Below are 17,106 nucleotides of genomic sequence, written 5' to 3' on the forward strand. Positions count from 1 at the left end.
CACGAGGTCACGGACCTTGGTGGGGGGCTCGCGCGGTGCATTATGGGACATTTCCCATGATGCACCGCGCGGTTACGCCGACGCCGACGGCGACGCCGCTCAAGCCGGAAACGGGCCCCTAAGAGCTGCGCTCTAAAAAAGTGAAAGCCGTTTACAACTCCCTGTAACGCCGAATCGGAGTGCAGCTCTTGAGGAGGAGGAGGGAAGGGTACTGAGGGGAGGATAGACCCCTCCTCCTCCTCCTCCTCCTCCTCCCCTTATTCTTTAATATGCTCCGGGGGGGGGGGTCACGTGACCTCGGGGGGGGGGGGGGTGTCACGTGACTTCGGGGAGGGGGGTCACGTGACCTCGGGGAGGCGTGACCTGGGGGTCACGTGACCTTGGGTGTCACGTGGGGGTCACCTCAAGGTCACGTGACCCCCAAGGTGACCTCAGGGGGTCACATGACCTTGGGGGTCACGTGACCTGGAGGGGTCACGTGACCTCAGAGTTGTCACGTGACCTGGGGGTCACGTGGGGGTCACCTTGGGGTCACGTGACCTTGAGATGACCTTGGGAGGGGTCACGTGACCTTGGGGGGAGACCACGTGACCTCGGGGTCACGTGACCTCAGAGTTGTCACGTGACCTGGGGGTCACGTGGGGGTCACCTTGGGGTCACGTGACCTTGAGATGACCTTGGGAGGGGTCACGTGACCTTGGGGGTCACGTGACCTCGGGGGTCACGTGACCTTGGGGGGAGACCACGTGACCTCGGGGTCACGTGACCTCAGAGGGGTCACGTGACTTGGGGGTCACGTGACCTTCAAAGGGTCACGTGGGGTCTTGGGGTCACGTGACCTTGAGATGACCTTGGGAGGGGTCACGTGATCCCAAGGTGACCCCAAGGTCACGTGACCTTGAGATGACCTTGGGAGGGGTCACATGACCTGGAGGGGTCACGTGACGTTGGGGGTCACGTGACCTTGGGGGTCACGTGACCTTGGGATGACCTTGGTTACGCCGACGGCGACGGCGACGCCGCTCAAGCCGGGAACGGGCCCCTAAGAGCTGCGCTCTAAAATGAAAGCCGTTTACAAATCCCTGTAACGCCGAATGGGAGCGCAGCTCTTGAGGAAAAGTAGGGAAGGGTACTGAGGGGGGTCACGTAACCTGCGGGTAGTCAAGTGACCCCGGGGGGTCACGTGATCTCGGGGGGGATGGCGTCACGTGACCTTGGGGGGTCACGTGACCTCGAGGGGTCACGTGACCTGGGGTGGCCTTGGGGGTCACGTGGGGGTCACCTTGGGGGTCACGTGACCTTGAGGTGACCTTAGGAGGGGTCACGTGGCCTGGAGGGGCCACGTGACTTGAAGGGGTCACGTGACCCCTCCAGGTCACGTGACCTTGGGGTGACCTTGGGAGGGGTCAGGTGACCTCGGGGATCACGTGACCTTGGGGAGGGGCCACGTGACCTCGGGGCCACGTGACCTCGGGGTCACGTGACCTTGGTGTCACGTGACCTTCAGGGAGTCACGTGGGGTCACCTTGGGGGTCACGTGACCTTGAGATGACCTTAGGAGGGGTCACGTGACCTCGGGGGGTCGCGTGAGCTTGGGATGACCTTGGGGGGTCCCGTGACCTTGAGATGACCTTGGTTACGCCGACGGCGACGCCGACGCCGCTCAAGCCGGAAACGGGCCCCTAAGAGCTGCGCTCTAAAACCGAAGAGATGGGCTCAAGGGCCTCACTACCACATTCTGCTTCTGTTCGAACAACGAGCCTTCCCTCTTCGGCAGGAAGCGAAAGCCGACGTTCCTTCAGCAACGAAACTGCTTTCCTAATGGGCACGCCTGACGAATCTGGCTTGTTCCGAGTCAGCACGTCCACTCCTGAAATGCGTCTCTCCTTCCTCCTTCCGGGGCGTGTCTAGACATTCGCCGTACTAGACCCAGGAGTTCTGGAGCACTCATAATCGGCACAACCGCGAACTCGGGGCCCCGTTCGAGAACCTGCTTGACTTGATCCGGAAGATGCACCTCAGTCAGAGATTCGATGCTGCACGCCGCGATCGGATGTTTCCTGGGCATGCCGCACCAAAGACGTTACGGCGACTGTTGACAAAGGAATTCTACATTCGGAATGGCGACGGCAAGCGCGGATTTACAGAGCTTTGCTGTGCGGAGCCCTTCGCGACTTCAGTGGGCTTCAGCAAACACCAGAGGGCTGCGGGACTTCTTTGGCATATTGGACCGGATCACTGAGCTCCTTTAGCAACGGTCGCTACAACGTCGCTACAACGGAGCGGCAACTCGCCAACCACCTCGCCCAACAACCAGCACTTGACTATCGATTGTCTTGCGGTGTTGTTTCTTGAGAACTACACAGAAAGATAAAATCTCAGCGAAGGTGCTTAAAGGGGCCCTGCAATGACTTTTTTACTAATTTTTAATTTGCACCGAACTTGAGCGCACTGAACATAGTAACTTAGTGAGACTTTTCTTTTCTCGAAATTAGCTTTATTTTAAAAGTTATAGGCAAATTAAAATTACAAAAACGAACAAAAAATAACCACCCTCATGACGTCCTTGGTTGCTTGAGAGTGGCCCTGAACTAAAAGAGGGGTAGTGAGCTTATCGAGCGCTCAGGGCTGCCGCACTCCGAGTCGGCGGCGCGAGAGGGCGCCATTAAAGCATGTTCTGGATAGGCTGTATGCAGCGGGCAGCCAGAGCGGCTCTCATTGCATTTGCTGCGCGATTAAATACTAATTCGGCATGACACTTCATTGTCCACAAACGACAGCAAATACGGGGTAAAGATAAGTTTAGAATGGGAGCTACTTTGCGCTGCCATACCGCGAAACGGCCAAACCGCAAGACAAAGCTTCTCGCCGAAGGCCTTCGGAACGCTCGGAGCCGCTGGGATCCTCCTGCCCAAATGACCGCAGCGCCGCCGCGTACATCCGGGACCTTTCCGTGTCGGCGCCTGATCCCACTACTCTTTTCTAGTATGCGCCGCCTTTTGCACCGCTTGGTGGTGGGTATGCCGACGGGTCATTTCTTGTTTCCGTACTTAATGAACTGCATTCGTTTCTTTTTTTATCTAAAATACTGAACAAAAACAACTTTTATAAAAAAATTGAAACGGTTCGCGCCACTTATATTTCGTATTTCGACTAAAAAGAAGCTTTTAGCGGCTCTGACCAGTAGTAAGCCTAGGACCAAAGACGTCACATTTTGCGCGCTTTCGGTACCGCGGGTCGCCCTCGTCGGTGGAGGAGGTTTCCGCGTCGTCCAGTTAAAATATAACGCACTAATATTTAGTTACTCTCTCCGTGCCCGCTGGATTGGCTGAACCCCAAGAGACGTGGAAACCGCAAAAAAGGTGGACGCTTAAATATGATTGCAGGGCCCCTTTAAAGGGATACTGAACCAAAGAATTTAGTGCCCGTAATAAGTGGCGCACGTTCTTTCCACCAGCCAGCAGCCGCCGGTGTGCGCGAGCACACGCAACAAAAATGACGTCACAGACCTTCATTCGCGGTTGAGAGGACAATGAAATGCATGGGCTTCGGACTAAAGGAGAATAAAGACAGGCTTTTCATCTCTACAAGTGAAAGCTACGTGCTTGTTAGACCAATTCATCGCTTACTTTTTACACCAGGCACCACTGTGTAGATGAAAAACTTGTCTTTATTCTCCTTTTGTCCGAAGCCCATACTATTCACTGTCATCTCAACCACGAATGGAGGTCTGTGACGTCATTTTTGTTGCCTGTGCTCGCGCACACCGGCGGCTGCTGGCTCGTGGAAAGAACGTGCGCCACTTATTATGGACACCAAGTTCCTTGGTTCAGTATCCCTTTAAGTAGTGCGAGGCCCCGTCAGGTCAGGCTGCACTACCCAAAATGAGTGTTGTGTCTTCATTGTTATATTTTAATATACTCGGATAACTTCATCTTCTGTGATACTAAGTGTCTATTCACTTACTTCGTCATCATCATCATCATTTTTTAAATGAAAAGTCTCGTGAAAGCAGCGCAGGTAATCGGACATTCCTTCCCGAACCGCCGGGTCCACCGAGGACTCCACAATCTTTTGGCGGCGGGATGGAGAGCGGATTCGACATCAAACTTCATCAATACTTTTTTAATAAACCTGGGAAGCTGGAAATTCCCTGGGGGCGACGGATTTCGCTCTTCGAAGGTTTCATGGGGGCATTTGGTACTCACGCACTGCACCCGAAACGTCACCGATACCTGCTCCGCCACTGCCTGGGAGTGGAGGGTCAACGGGTCTTCGATACGTTGCCTTGCTCCCGCGCTGTCGCTGTGCCGTCGCCAGCAACGACATCAGTGGCAGCCGCTTCTAGCACTCCGCCGAGAGACGTCTACCAAGAGGCTGTTGACACCCTCAGTGCGCACTTCAAAAAGTCGTGCAACATCAACCTGGGGCGTCACCGCGGTTTTACCGGCGCTATCAACAGCCCAAAGAATCATTGTCAGATTATTTGACTGCCCTACGAGACTTGGCAGTTCCGGCGAACTTCGGTCCTTAACAGGACGAAAATATCCGGGATCAGTTCACGAGTGGAGTTCTGTCCACTAACATTCGAGAACGGCTGCTCCTGGACAGCAACATTCTCTTCGAGCAAGTTATGAACATCGTTCTAAACATTGAAGGGACCAAGATTAAGGCTAACGAGCTTACCATTGCCACTGGAAACTAACTCACCTGCAACATCACTCACGCCGCCCAAACGGTTGACCGCCGTCGACGGTTTTCACGTGGAATTTTATCTTCCCGTCAGTCATCGGGACAGAACTTGTTCCGTCGGCATGATAAGCGGCACAATCTACCGTTCCACCAAGCCTCACGTGAGTGTGTTTTTTCTACCTCGAGTAAATCTGCACCCCTTCCCAATCGTACAACGACGAGCGATCAACTCCGCCAAAAGTAGTGACTCCGGAGCATCGAGCTCTTCACGCGTAAACGCCTAAGCGGTGCGAGGCGACGCATTGCGATGACCGGCTTTGCGCGAATTGGGGATGCAGTGTGGGCCGCTGCCAAAGTTATGATACCTGTCCTGCCCGACGAAAGACGTGGAGTGGTTGCGGCCGATAAGGATACTTCTAACGCATGCGCCGCAGCAGGCATAGACCCCCTTGCCACTAGAGCCACGTGCGAATCCAGGAAATCTTCTTTTGCGAAGACGATGTCGAAGAGGAAGTCTACCATGTATCTACGCCTTCCGGGATGGGAATATATATCAACGTAATTTATCTACAGTAAACATTTTCAATGTCTTTAAGATACAGGCTGCTCTGTTTCTATAGTTGAAAAAAGAAGCTTTCCAAAAGTACTTTGGTAGCGATGCAAAGATCATCCCACCGCCGGTGACCCTGCGCAACTTTTTCTGTCATCGCATCAAGGTGCTTGGATTCTTTTATGCAACGGCACACTTGAAGACTCGGTCAGCCAAGATTTTGCTTTACATCCCTAATACTGGAACATCGTTGTTGGGAGTGGATGCTGTTAAAGCTCTGAACGTACAGATCCAAGGATTACCAAAGAGCTGCAAATACACGGAGGCTGGCGACCCAGCAGATGCACACGCACCAGGTTCTGACACGGCCGTGCTTCTCAAATAACCAGTTACAAATCAGAGCTCTACAAGTACCCCCCAGTAGGGGACCGTTCGGCTGGGCCAGGCGGCACGCTGGAGCGATATCAGTGGCGCCGTGTCGTGGTCCGAATTCGCCCTTCTTAGCTGTTCGCTCGTCCTATCGCGCTGCCAGTTGCAATGGCGGGCACCGCGTTGAAGCTTTCTGTCCTTTAACAAACTGTGATAATTTTTTAGGGAGGCGAACCTCCGCAAAGAAAGGCTGCCTGTGTGTCAGGTCTCCGGGGTGGAGCAAATAATCCAGGCATTGGAATATTTGCCATTTGCGAGGTGTCTCAGAAGTGCAAGGCAGCTTCGACTGTAACATCCACCTCGAGATAAATGCTCATTTTCTTTATGGTTTCAGTAGTTCTTCAAAGTCAGGACGATTCGGACAAAGATGAGGATGCAATATTGTTTAAATTGATTTTTCGCGCACAGCTGCGCTGTCGCATACACCTTGAACTCAGGTCAGTTCTCGGAGTTACCGGCTGATGGAAGCATGCCTCGCCTGTTCTAATTCATCCGAATGAAGTTAATGACGAGGCACGTACCGTCTGATCGCAACACTGGGTCAAGTTCTAATATAAAAATGAAACGGTACGTCAATAAGGCCTCCGCTTTTATTTTGAGCGGGTCGAACAATGCCAAAGAGGTAAAATCGCAATCCATGTACATGCGTCAGTAATCCACTTTTATTTTTATTAGTGAAGAGAGGGATCTCCAATCGACTGGCATTTGCGTTGTAAAGCGTCCCCTTTTTTAACTTATTTTTATGTGTCCGCAGAATGATAATTTTGAACTGTTCCGGTCCACAGCAAATAAAAAAAATTGCGTCACTATGCGGAGGGCAAGTTCGTCTGCTTCTTGCGCAGGGGGTAGCGGTGACGTCAGAGCGCCGAGCCCTGATTGGCTGATCACGACCCCCTATCTGAGCGTCGTCTGCTCCTTTGCAACGTCGTCTGCTCGGAACGTCGTCTGCGTCTGTCTTACCTTTCCTGCGACTTTCGAAAGTGCAGAGGCCAGAGGCCAGGTTCACAAAACGATCTTACGCCAAAAATATGCGTAAGACAAAACTTAAGAACAAATTTGTATTCACGAAACGAAATTTTCGCAAGTTTTGCGCAGGTTACGACGAAATCCTACGGCAGCTCCGAAGCTGTCTTACGCACTTCTTACGATCAAATCAGCATGGCCGACGGCGTCGCGGTCGCAAAGACCCACGGACGTTTATTTTTCTGCCTGCGCTTCTGACGCGTCCCGACTTCAAGCAGCAAGAAAAAATTAAGAAGTACATGAAACAGACCACGTCGAACAAGAACGCTGGATCCACAAACACCCGGGAAAAGCTCCAACGGCCACGATTCCACCGAACGTGACCAAACGAGCTGGGCAGTTAAGCCTAGCAGGCACTCCGCGACTCGGCGACCGTCTGCCCACGACCGGCTGGCGTGCTGAATATAATATGCCCGCGCGACCCTTGTGAACCCTTCCCGTATTATACTTTGATCGCTGACCTCAATTTTAGATTAAGAGGTCAATTTCTTCTTGTTATCTCCTTGCTTCCCGAGGCAACGGTGACTCTCGCCGGTGAAAAAGCGGTGAATCTCCGCAGACGCAGGAAAGGTAAAGCTGCCATCGCTTTGACTAGCAGACGTAAAGCAGACGACGTGCGCCAACCCGCCGACGCCGTTAAAGAGTGAGGGGTCTCGCCGCACACGAATGGAGGGAAAAAGTATTTGGGAGGGAACTTGCGGACACTAACACGCTCACTCTCGGTTCTAAGCAAACAAACCTCGGCGCCCCGGGACAACTCGCCAGAGAGTCCTTTGACTTCCCTCCTTGATGCGCGTCTGCTAGTTGTTAGACAAAAAAAAAAAAAAAAACGCACCGCTCGAGGTATTTCGTGTGCCCTCTCTTAAAGGCGAAGTCTCGTTCGCTCCGAAAGTCGCAGGAAAAGTAAGACAGACGCAGACGATGTTGCGAGCAGACGACGTTGCAAAGGAGCAGACGACGCTGAGATAGGGGGTCGCGATCAGCCAATCAGGGCTCGGCGTTCTGACGTCACTGCTACTTCCTTTCTCGTGCGCGGAATGAGCCCACTTGCAAGGCGTATTTGTTTTGTTTTCTGTTTAGGTACAATTAAACTTGATATATCTTGAGTCTGTGTGCCAGGGGAGGATCGTCAATATTCCTTCACTCTCTTTCTCTCTGCAAGAAAACATTACTTAATTTTAAATTTCAGTCATGACTGCTTAGTTACTGGTCCTTGTGACATGCCCTGTCCTCGTCCTCTCTATTTTGGTTTCCATTTATACATCTAACATTGCCCACACACTCTTATTGGTTGACTGAGGAATGTTTAGGTTTGATGTTTTAGAGTTACTGGGAAAGTAATTATGCCTGTTTTAGGTTAACTACATCATTTTAATAATATAAAAAAGCACTAGTCTACGAGCGCCAGTGCAAATCTCTTTTCAGCTATGCGCTCAAGTTAGTGGTCGATACGGGCTATGACTAGCTGCCTCATTGGCCCTCATGTCTTTCGCTGCTTACCCGCCTTCTCTTGTAAGCATCAGGAAACAAAATTGATAGAAATTACTGCCAGCGCGCAGGCGAGCCGTTGTGTAGATTAACAATTTGGATAAATTGCCCGAGACTGGGGCGAAAAAACTAAAAATATCAACCGTGTATGATAGATACCTCTTTCTGTTCACGGTTGATGTTTCTAGTTTTCTCGACCCAGTCTCCATTAATTTATCAAAATGAAAAAAATTGGCTAGTCGGCAAGGTGAGCTGGGTTTTCGAATTTAAACTTGCTTAAAAAATAGTAACTGCATAATCGGGTTTGTTTTGTCGAAACCCACGGGGAACCATCCTAGCTATTACATTTGGAGCATCTAACATCGTCAACACGCTCAAATTGGTCGACCCAGGGATGTTCTTGTGTCTAATTTTGTGACGCCCTTAAGAAGTAATTATGCCAGTTGTGGGCTAATTACATCATTTTAATATTATATGGAAAAACTAGAATACAGCCGTCAATTTGTTTTCAATTATGCGTTCAAGACAGTACGCAATAGGGACCGCGATTATCTGCCTAATTTCTCCCGAAGTCTGTTGCCGCTTACCCGCTTTCTTTTGTTAACATCAGGGAACAAAATGGGCGGGTAAGCAAAGTGAACATGGTTCTTAAATTTAAAGTCTTTTATAAAAAGAAATGGTAACTGCACATTCGGGTTTTTTGTATGTAAACAGCCATGGGGAACCATCGTAGCTATTACATTAGGGACTTATCGTAGAACGTCAGTGTCGGATTGCGGGCCCCACGGGCGCCAGCTCATACGTCGCCCCCAAGCAACGCAAAACCCCTGCATGCTCTCGCGTGTGACCTACAAAAAGTCCCTATTAATGTAACAAGCAAGCGTAGTGGCATTACTGAATCACGCGACAAGATAGAGAAACAATAATTAAACCTCTCCTCCGCACATCCGGCGATTCATGCTTCTGGCGATCTTTCTTGAATCACCTCCCAGGCGGAACCAAACAAAATGTTTCGGGAGGCGGATACCTTTCTGTTTAATACAATGCTGTGACATTTGGGTACCTTTTTCATTCGGTACATTACTTTACGAAGCGCGAGGCTAGCACGACAAGCGCACCAGCTTCCCGTGTCGTCTGCTCCTCGTGCTTCTAACAAGTATCGGCGCGCTTCGCCAGGGGGAGGAATGGCGCTGCGTGTGCGTGGCGGAACTTGAGTAGTGCCTGCAGCTGCCGACAGCGTTGACTATAACGGCGCCCGCACATGTCTCAGAATGAGGCGAGTCGTCGGAGTCCATCGAGGTTGCATTGAGGTTCTATATGGGGCTCCAGGAGATGCTGCCGTCTGCCAGATCTTTTACACCAGTGACTGGTTCTGGTTCTGACGTGAAGAGGTTTACACTAGTTATACAAAGCCTCTTTACGTCTCTGACTAATTTCAGACATCTCGTCAGTCCTGCACTTGGTCATGTCAAAAGCTTCACTTTCAAAGTGAAGATTCGGATATCAATGCAGCCCGTGAAACACGAAGTACGTCGCATACCACTGATGGCATGAAAACCTGTCTCCGAAGAAATTAAAGGCCTTGTTGCAGCGGACGTAATTGTACGCATAAGTGCCTCGGAGTGGGTTTCACCTATTATGGTAACCAAAAAGAAAGATGGATCAATACGGATGCGTGTTGACCTCCGAGAAGCGAAGAAGGCTGTCGCCATTGACAGTTATCCCTTGGCTCATGTTTAGGAACTTCGCAATGCCTATACACGGTGCAAAGCGCTTTTCTAAATTGGAGTTTGCGTCAGCCTATCGTCAAGTCACACTCCAGTCTGACAGTCAAGACCTAACCGCGTCCATACCGCACGAGGGCCTATTCTGCTTCAAGCGGGTCTGTTTCAGCCTCGCATCTGCAGCGTCAGCATTCCAACAGGATGATGGCTACGGTCCTAGAAGGGTGCAAGGGAGGCCTCTTTTGCCTAGATGACTTCCTTGTATTAGGAGAGTCCAAAGAGGAACATCTAGAACGATTGCGTCATGTTCTGCAGCGTATCGCTGACCCTGGGCTAAAACTGAACAACAAGTGCTTTCTTGACGTTGCCGAACTCCCCTTCCTGGGTCATCACGTCAACGGAGAAGAAATTGTCCCGCTTAAAGAAAAAATGGACGTCATTAACGCGGCTTCCACTCCGACGGACATCTCATAAGTCCGTTCATTCTTTAGAATGATGAAGTACTACAGCCGTTTTGTCCCTCGCCTTGCAGCAGAAGACGAGCCACTGCGCAAGTTTTTGCGAAAAGACATCCCTTTCATCTAGGATACTGAAGCTGACACAAGCGTCAAGATGACTAAAACACTGGTGTCTTCAGGAAGGGTTCTGAAAATGTTTGATCCAAGCCTTCCCCTAATCGTGTCTACAGATTCGTCTGCGTTCGGCCTTGGTGCCGTTCTCCAACAGCGAAATGAGAAAGAGGTGCATACAGTTGCATTTGCCTCCCGCAGACTAGCAGCTGCGGAGAGGAAATACTCCGTGCGTGAAAGGGAAGCCCTCACATGATTGTCGGCGTGGCAACGATGGCACAACTACTTGGAGGGGCCGGCGTTTTACTTTTAAAACTGACCATCGAAGTTTGGTGTCTTTGTTGGTGACGCGTGGTACAGGCCATCGACCACTTCGAAGTTTACTGCAGTTCCAGAGTGTTATTCCTTCAAAAGAGACCCCAAGAGTCGACCTTCGGACGCCAGCATAAAGAAAGCACCACATAACTGAAAATCAGCCAGTTACCACAGCTGGCAACCGACTACGTCATTGTGCTGGCAGGCCAAACACAGGTCACGGACTTAAGCGGATTGTTTACGTCTGTCCAATGAACAACAGGCAGGGCCACCTCTGCTTCGCGCATTTCCTGCTGGGGATGAGGTGCCCTCAACACCGTTTCCACCACTTTCAACGGGATTGGCGCCTGCGTTCAGACCGGGCTAACGTGGTGACAGATTACATTGACGACGGCGAAAGCGACAACCAGTGTTGTACACGTTCCTCAAAAAAGGAACGAAAGATCGCTTTTCGTTCCTTCCGATTTTTGGAACGGGTTCCCGTTAGAAGTTTCATCTCTGAAAAAGGAACTCGTTACCTTTACAGTTAAAAAATAAAACGCATCGTTACTTATATGTTAACATGTGTATTTTTCTGATTACCATGTTTAGTTAGATCTAAGAACGTTTTCTTTTATTTATCTCTCCCCTCAAATGGAAACATACGAATTTGAATGCCGTGATAGAAGGGCACCAGGAGAAGAAAACAAGCGAAGCAGGGTTTCATTTGTTGATATATTCACCTTTTAAAGTCCCAGCATTTAACCATATTCAGGTTTGTGATGGGCAATTTAGACGAGTCAATTGTTCTATTACCCCAAATTGCACGAGCGCTTTACGCGTTTCAATCTAACAAAGTTCCTTGTGCGACCTTAGCAGCAGTTGCTTTTTGATGTTGCTGTACGCAAAACGAGCAAGTGAAGAAGAGGGTAGGGTTTTGGGAATGTCAGCATTGAAAACTGCAAGTACTTCTTCGCGAAGGTTGGATTCTTTGTTCAGTTTAAAGGGGGGGGGGGGGGGGGAGAACGAATAAAGGTTAGTATTTCTGTATCTTTCAAGTGACCCATGTTCGGGATACAATGTGTGTTCGATGTCTAGTAATCTGTTCTTTTGTTGTAACTGTAGGTCTCTTTGTAAAAATTTCAGTGATGGCTTTCATTTCATTTCATTTTATTTATTAATCCCTTAAATGCCCACGTGGGGCTTTACATAAGGGGGCAGGCAGTCCTTGTACACTTCAGGTACACAGTACAAACAAAAAGAGAAAACGAACAAAAGATAATACACAAGTGGGCTACAGGCCGTAAAAGGTGGCAAGTGCTTCTCTAAATTTTGAGATATCCGATATTGTCACTATTGAGTCTGGTAATTTATTCCAATTATTAATAGAAAGCTGCAGAGGCGAAAATTTAAATATATTTGTATTAGGAATGTATAAAAGAAGCTTGCAGGAGTTGTCTAAGCGACGGGAGGTGTGAGGTGCAGGTATGCAGTATAAAGATCTCTGCAAAGGAAGATGATAGTAAATTTATGTAGAATGGTTAAGGCAGATATCGTCCTACGTGTTTTAAGAGAGGGGAGGCCAAGTTGAGTTTCAAGATTACTGACACTAGCCGTGAAATTATAATTTCTATGAATAAACCGTACCGCTCTGTTTTGGACGGCCTCTAGCATCTCTTCTAAAAATAACTAATGGGGATTCCAAACCGATGAGGCGTACTCCAGCTGGGGACGAACAAGTGAGGTGTATGCTAAAAGTTTAGTTTCCTTAGAGGCAAGAAAAAAGTTGCGTCGCAAAAAGCCGAGTGTCTGGTTAGCTTTGCTGACAATGCTAGTTATATGGCATTCCCATGAAAGACAGCATGTTAAGTAAACCCCGAGGTACTTGTAAGTTGGTACATTTTCGATAATATTACCGGAAAGCTAGTATTGAAAGTCTATTCTGTTACGTTTCGAAGTGAAAATCATTTGTTTAGTTTTATTTACGTTTACTTGCATCTGCCACTGTTCACACCAAGATTCGATAACGTGTAAATCAGTTTGGAGTTGCGCACACTCAGAGGGATCGGAAATTTTAGAATACAAAACACAGTCATGAGCTTATAATCTAATTGAAGACTTAATTAGAGAAGGCAGATCATTAACGTGGATGAGAAATAATAATGGACCCAGCACGGTTCCTTGAGGTACTCCGGATTTAACTGCTATAGAAGACGAGCAACTGTTGTTAAGGGCGACGTACTGTGTTCGGTTTGAAAGAAAATTAGCTATCCAGTTGATCAGAGATTCATTAATTTTAAGCGAACGTAATTTTAATAATAAACGGTGATGAGGAGCCTTGTCAAACGCTTTTGAAAAGTCAATAAAAATAGCATGCGTTTCGGTATGGTGATGAAGGTTTTTATGAATGTCTTTTATAAATTGAAAACCTGGGTGTCACAGGACAGAGACCGTCGGAAACCGTGGTGGTTTACAGACCATTATCAACCATGTAGTTCATAATTTTTGAATAAACAATATGCTCCATCAACTTACTTGCAACACAGGTGAGAAAAATAGGCCTATAATTCGTGGGGCAATCTTTGTCCCAGGTCTTAAATATTGGGCTTACTCGGGTATGTTATTAATTTCCAGTCAGGGGGTACGTCACCGGAGTCAATGGACTGTTGGAATAGCTTGCATAGAAGATTACTGGAAACAGGCTTAGTTTATTTAAGCAATTTAGTTAATATGTCGTCCGGGCCTGGAGCAGAATTATTGGGAAGCTTATCAATCACTTTCTCGATACCAAACGGTGTAATAGAAATAGGGTCCATCTTGGTTGTGATTGTATATTGTGCCGTTTGGTCGGGTAAGGGAAAAGACTCTTCTGTGAAACATCGCCAAAATAAGTGTTAAGTGTCTCACAGTTTTCTCTTTGCGAGAGTTCATTTCCACCCGAGTCAACGATGCGGGGGAATGGTCTGATTTGCTTGGGTTTTATAGTTGACCAGAATTTCTTGGGGTTTGTTTTCAGTAAATTAAAGAGATCTACGTTAAAGAATTTATGCTTAGCTTTCTTAATTTCATACTTGCAAGTCGAGGTGCATTCTCGGTATTTAGAACACGCTGATGAGGTTTTCACGAGCTTTGCGCGACTATAGAGCCTTTGCTTTTTACTGAGAAGCCGTTTGAGACGAAGAGAAAACCAAGGGCGCTCGATACATGACCTGATATGAATTCTCGGAACAAATGTGTGCAAGGCTTCTATTAGTGCATTCCTGGTTAGGATCCAATTTTCATCAACAGTTCTACTTTGAAAGCCCTCTAGAAAGATATGCATGAAACGTGATAGATGGAGAAGAAGAGAATTTAGGTCGGCTCGAGGGTAACTAAACACAGTCTTACTTAATGGGCAGGACTTCGTCGTTGGAATAGACAATTGGACGTAAATAGACAAATGACCGCTAAGAAGTTCTAAGAGTTCGACAGCTGTGACACATTCCGGGTTGGTAGTGAGAAATAGGTCAAGAGTTGCGGAGCCGCGGGTTGGCTTATCGACCATTTGGAAAAGAGAGTGCGCGCTGCACCAGTCACCGAAACACTGGTGTCGTCCTTAGATTTCAGTCTGTATGAGGATTCCTGGAAGCAAAGAAAGTAGCTGAGTTTGAAAGGTTCCTCTTTCTGTGTATTTTCCTTCGGCTAGACGTTTCTGCTTTTTGTTCCGCAGTTTCGGGCACTGAAAAAAAGAATCGATATCCACTATAGTCCGTCTTACTAAAACCGTGCAGTACAGCCAAAGCTACAGGGGAAAGAGCGTACGCCAAACTGTTCAAGAAAAGGGAAAGGTTAGAGGAGGGCTGGGATTCTCCATAGCCAGCTTTGGATTCCCTCGTTCGTCCTTTCCTTCTTCTTGAACAGGTCGGGATACTCTCTCCCCTGTATCTTTGGCTGTCCTGCACGGTTGTAGTGAGACGGACTATAGCTCTTCTGCACCCGACTGTTACTAAGCGGGGACCTCACAGAATCAACCCAAAGTTAAGTAACCAAAAAGTTATCGAGATCCTGCTCTTCGTAAAGATATTGTTTTTATACTTTCAGAATTTCCCTCTTAGATATAAAATAAAAAATTACTGCACTGGACGAAAAAAGAACGCCGTTCCTTTTTCCGTTCTCGTAAAATGTAACGAGTTCCCGTTCCAGTTCCACCGGTGCAAAATGGAACGGCGGTGTCCCTTCAATAAGGAACGCGTTCCAGGAATGCCGTTCCGTGGAACGCTGTTCCCTACAAGAATGGCGACAATCACCAGTGTGATTCTGTAAATACGTCCCAAGATGAACTGTCTTGATGAAGAGCTCAAGGTTTATGACGTGAACTATTTTAATTTTAGTAACTTTTTTATTCGCTTACTTAGTTGAACATATTTCCTTGTTTTTTCTTTTCGATTTATCCTTTTCTTCTTTATCATTTTCTACTTGTAATGGATGCCTCTAAATGGGGAGGGCGGGGGGGGGGGGGATGTTGTCTTCACTGTTATATTTCCATATATACGGATAACTTCGTTTTCATATACACTATGTTCACTTACTTCTTAATCATCATCATCATTCTTTGAATAAAGTGTCTTGGGAGAGCAGCGCAGGTGATCGGATGCTCCTTCCCGACCCGCCGGGTCCACGAGGATTCCATAGTGAGCGCACGCAGTTTCAACAAAGAAAGTCTTTCTCGAGTTAAAAATTGATTCCGTTTAGCTAACCTCGTTTATTTTTTTTATTTTTTTTAGATGCGGAGCATCTCTTGCTTGGGTCTATGTCCCGCGGCGTCGTAGTCCGCATTCACACTACGCATGCGGAACTCTCCTCCTTCCCTCTCTTCAACAGCTGCGCGTTACTCTCTCCACTCTCTCTCTCTGCGAGCTGCGTGCACTTCGCGTGCGTTCGCTTCTACTGACACCGCGCGCGCATGCGCAACTCTCGTCCTCTAGTCTCCTCTCCTTCAAGTGTGAATATAAGCAGCGGTAGCGCGCTGCGCGCATTCAGGGGAGGAAGTGGCCGAGTGGGCTAACGCGTCTCAGCTCGGAGCGTGGAGCGAAAGCTTGCGCTGGGAACCTTTTGGGTTCGATCCCCGCCACCCCCGCCCGTTTCGATCTGGATGAGTTTCGTACCGGCACGCGTTCGTGTGATCACTACTGCGTGATGCACGTTAAAAACCCGAGATTAGCGGTTGTACCGCACTGGCTAAATTTCTCATCTACAGCTAAGAGACCGATTACCCGTTGAGGCCCATCTCCATCAAGGCTGTATAAACATAAAGAGCAAGCCAATTTTTTTTTTTCTGCGCGCATTCAGTTCATCCGCTGTTGACGCCACTTCACTCCGTTCTGCCGATGAAGTGTGATGGAAGCAACAGTCCCGTCAGTTAGTGGGTTGGCGCAAGCAAGCGTCAGCACCACCCCACAAACTAAAAGCAACGCTACGTCCACTGAAGACAAAGCTGCGCAGCGAAGGGCACGCATCTTCCCGAGGGGAACCATGGGGTGATGCGCAGCATCGCGGAGTTTCCAACAACGTTCACGCGATGTGTGGTAACCAACGCAAGTTAACAACGTAATAACACGCAAGTTAACAACGCTACTAACAGCGTTACTAACACCGTTAATAACACCGTTAATAGGGAGTTTTAGAATAACGTACGCAGTTTTAGCGCACGCGAGCGCTAAATTTAGCGCTTATATTAGCGCACGCGACGCTGGGGAGTTTTAGAATAGCGTTTCTCCGCCGCGACGCAAACGCCCAAGCATCTCGCGCTTGCGACGCCACCAAGATACAGTCAAATTCTTATTGCACACACGAAATGATGTAACTTTAAAAGAAAACCAGTTTTTTGGTCCAGAGTAGCATTTTAATTTGTTTAAACATGAGAACACGACGCGAGCGGTTGACCGGTCGTGTCCGCTTGCGTCGCCTCGGCAAGGGAGGTCTCGTGTACTGACCTTCGCACATCGTTCCTTCGCCGTGAAATGTTCGCGCGTCGCAAGCATGAAGTTGCCGGTGATCACTGTCAAGCCGAGTACAATGTCGTCCTGTATTGAAAATTGCAGTCGCGAGGATGCCGCCGACGTCGCACTCACGACGCCGCCAAAGCAGCCGCCGACATAATCCTGGAAGCCGCCATTTTTTTTAACTGTGCTCGTCTTGGCTTTAGCCAACTTCTCGTCACGAATCCTCCTTGGAGAAGCGCAAAGACTCTTTGCGTACGCACGCCAATTTCGAGAAATAGCGCGCGCTAAAATTGCGCACGCAAAGCGCAAAACCTGGTTTGCGTTCGGAGCATGCGCAGTGGCGACGACGCTATTCT

The sequence above is a fragment of the Ixodes scapularis genome, unplaced genomic scaffold, assembly GCF_016920785.2.
Source record: "Ixodes scapularis isolate PalLabHiFi unplaced genomic scaffold, ASM1692078v2 PGA_scaffold0__279_contigs__length_252992795, whole genome shotgun sequence".
NCBI lineage: Eukaryota > Metazoa > Arthropoda > Arachnida > Ixodida > Ixodidae > Ixodes > Ixodes scapularis.